The sequence below is a fragment of the Kryptolebias marmoratus genome, linkage group LG18, assembly GCF_001649575.2.
Source record: "Kryptolebias marmoratus isolate JLee-2015 linkage group LG18, ASM164957v2, whole genome shotgun sequence".
In the NCBI taxonomy this organism is placed as follows: domain Eukaryota; kingdom Metazoa; phylum Chordata; class Actinopteri; order Cyprinodontiformes; family Rivulidae; genus Kryptolebias; species Kryptolebias marmoratus.
In genome coordinates, this window is record NC_051447.1 from 4,146,023 (window position 1) to 4,150,043 (window position 4,021).

The following is a 4,021-nucleotide window of genomic DNA, read 5'->3' on the forward strand; positions in this document are numbered from 1 at the left end:
ATGCAGTAATTACCCTCACAGTCTGATAGGCAGATGAAACAAGGCTGCCTTGTCCTGGTGTTTAGGAAGGAGTTAAAGCTGTAGATTCTTGTTCGTTGAAGAAAAAGAAAAAAGGAACACACCCACTGCATTCACTGCTAATGCCTCATAATGGCTTTAGCATTTTCAGATACTTTGACATGATATTTCTCCACTACTATTTGGGTATAGTATAAGTAGTTAAGAAGTTTTACGGAAAAAAACGACCAAAAGTCGAAGTAAAGCAGGAGAAACAGGAGTGGCCCCGGGTTTGTCCTTCCTTTTCGTTTCCACATCTTTACAGGCAATAATCCTCCAAAAACTGTCCCAGAGCGGCACCAGAAGGGGACACGATTAAAAGAAAGCATGTTTTATCAAAAGTATTTAGAATCCACAACCTCTGTTCAAAGTTCAGACACGAAAAATAAAATAAAGAGAAGAAAACGCTGCTCCTCCACAGCGGCGCTCCCAAACACGGAAGTGAAGTGCGCATGCGTGGCACAAACAGCGCAGTTTGGAAGAGCCTGTGTGACCCTGGAGTGAGCCTGTGTGTGTGGTTATGTGTTCTTTCTAACCCACCGCTGGGTCCTGAAGTCACGCAGCGCTCTGGTTTTGCGCTTTTTTTCTGTCAGAGTGAAACGTGACTACAAATAATGGAACTTTCAGCAAACTAGATAAATTTGGCACCGTTGGATAGAGCACTGAGATCATCCTGAGAGGAACAAAAACCTGAGGATTCTTTAAGATTTCAAATTAACACATCTATCTGGCCCTAGAAAACCACTGAATAAACACTTCTCTTGTGTGGAATGGAAGCAGCATTTTGGAAATTTGGGGCAGGTATTTTTTTTTATTAAAACTATTTTGACATGTGTTCTGGCTGAGCCAATCAGAATGAGGTTTCCACTTCCTTTGGTCCCGCCTACAGCATTGATTGGTTATTTCCTAAGACGGGGAAACCACACTGGTAGTATTTTTTTATTTTTTTTGAATGAATTTTATTGAAACATACAATGCAAATCCGCCAGAGGGTTACAAACAATGAGACAATTCAGCATTATGATATTACATAAAAACATTAAATAAGGCACACAAATTCCAGGTTTTCATTGCTTTAGCATTGGATGAGTTTTCAATGGTACTAATGTATTGTTTGACCTCATTTTCAAAAACGGAAAGAAGCGGTTTTTTGTTTGTATAACGTGATTTGTGTATGTGCCATTTGGCTAAGAATAAAATTAAGTTGATTATATAAGAATGTTTTTTTTTTAAATTGGGTAGTTGGTAAGGCCAAACAATACATGTTCAAAACAAAGGGAGAAATCAGGATCGATAGAGTTACAAATTAAAGTGCAAATGTTTTTCCAAAATATAACAGAAAAGGGGCAAGACCAAAATAGATGGAGCGTATCTTCTGGGTTTACTTCACAAAAGGAACATGTAGTATCCAAATTATTATTAAAGCGTTGTAAAAATATTTTGGAGGGGTAAATTCTGTGAATAATTTTGAAAGATACTTCTTTTACTTTATTAGTTATTATGTATTTTGACGGTAAGGTCCAAATTACTTTCCAATTAAGGTTATTAACAATCGTGTTCCAATAAGAGGTTACATGTGGAGTAGACACAACGTCTTTCTGAAATAAAGAGCGTATACCTCGATTGCTATTACGCAAAGAGGAGAAACAAATTTGGCCAATTTCAGGTTCTGTTGGGTCAAAATTAAATTGTGTTGGGTTTTTTTCTATGAAACCTTTAAACAAAATAACAGCTCCGGCAGGAATGGCATTTATTACAACACTAAATTCATTGCAAGGAATTATAGGGCCATAGTGTGTCAAAAAATCTTGGTAAGTCATTAAAGATCCATCACTTTTGAGCAATTGATTAACTGAAACAATGTTGTGAATGAACCAATTGGAGAAAAATAAGGATTTGTTTTTATGCAAAATGTCTTTATTGTTCCAAATGTAATATCTGTGTGGAGAGAAATTATGTTTGTAAATCAGAGACCAGGAGAGAAGCATTTGTTTATGAAAATTGGACAGTTTCAAGGGGATTTTATTAACATTATAATTACAAAATAAAAGGAAATTTAGACCTCCTAATTTAGAAAAGACGAAGTTTGGAATGAAGTTCCAGATTGAAAATGGGTTCCTGATGAATTGTTTTAGCCAATTTATTTTAAATGTATTATTTAAGGTGTCAAAGTCTAAAAAATTGAGGCCGCCTTTTTCATAACTATTCATAATTACTGATTTTTTAATATAATGTTTTTTGTTTTTCCAAATAAAGTTAAATAGCATCTTGTTAATATCTTTGGAGACCTTTTTGTTGACATCCAGAGATAAAGCAGCATAAGTAAGACGAGAAAGTCCCTCAGCCTTGGTTAACAGAATTCTGCCTCTCAATGATAAATCTCTCTGCAGCCACTGGTTCAGTTTCTTCTGGGTTCTGTCAATAATTGAGTTAAAATTCAGGGGACACCTGGAATCTTTGTCTTTTGTAATACAAATTCCTAGGTAATTAACAGAGTCCTTTACAGGTATACCACAAATAGACGAAATGTCACAATGTTTAATAGCAAGTAGTTCACATTTTTTTATATTGAGACAAAGTCCAGAAGCAGCAGAGAAAGAGTTAATCAGGTCAATCGATAAAGGTATCTGAGAAGAGTTCTTTAAGAATAAAGTTGTATCGTCGGCCAGCTGGCTGATGATTATTTCTTGACCTGCTGCTGTGATTCCTTTTATTGGGCTCAGTTTGATGGCGTCTGTGAGTAACTGAGTGCAGAGGAGGAAAAGATAAGGCGATATGGGACATCCCTGTCTAACTCCACGTTTAAGAAAGAAACGAGGTGAAGTACCAGCATTTAATCTGATTGTGCAATTTCCATTAGTGTACATTGTTTTAATAGCACTGCTAAAGTAAGAACCAAAACCGAACTTTTCCAAGGCGTGAAATATGAATTCATGTTCGATAGTGTCAAAAGCCTTATAAAAGTCTAGAAAAAGGATAAAGCTGTCATCAGGGCATAAATGTGAATAATCAATTAAATCGAGTACTAGTCTGATGTTATTGGAAATATGCCTGTTTTCCATAAAGCCAGATTGACTCTCATCAATTATGTTTTCCAGAACGGATTTTATTCTTTTAGCAAAAATATGGGCAAATATTTTGTAATCATTATTTAATAAACAGATTGGGCGCCAGTTGTCAATAAAGAGTAAATCTTTTTTTGGTTTTGGTATAAGGGTTATGAGGCCTTGTGTTAGAGTAGGAGGGAGAGATTCATTGTTTATGCATTCTAGGAAAAGTTCCTGGAGGAAGGGAGCCAGCTGTTTGGAAAAAGTTTTATAAAGTTCAGAGGTGAGGCCGTCCGGACCAGGAGATTTATTGGACTTCAGGTTTTCAATAGCACAAATGATTTCCTGTAAAATTATCGGTTTGTCACAAGATTCCTTCGAGTCCATGTCAATTTTTTTAGTATCTGTAAGAGACCTCAAAAATCGACAGGTAGAATTGTTATTATATTTTGACTCATATAATTTAGTATAGAACTCTGAACTATATTTCGCTATTTTTCTAGGATCATCTGTGATATCTCCATCAATGTTTAGTTTCTGAATTGTGTTAATCTTAGCTTGGAATTTTTCAAGACGAAAAAAGTATGCAGAATTCTGCTCTCCTTCCTCTAACCATCTTTTTCTGCTTCTCACAAACGCTCCTTCAGCTTTCATTCTGTAAATATCATCCAATTTATTTTGTAAATAGATTAGGCGACTATGTTCATTTTCAGATAAGTTTTCTGGAATTTTTTGGGTTATCGAAGTTATTTCTGAGATAACATTCTCTTCTTCTGCTCTTTTAGTTTTAGCAAATGAACTTGTGTATGTTCTTAGAAATTTTGATAATTCAAATTTTAGGAGTTCCCAGTTGTTGCAAAATTTTTTTTCTACCAGAGACTTACACCAGAAGCGTTGGATTAATGAATGAACCATTT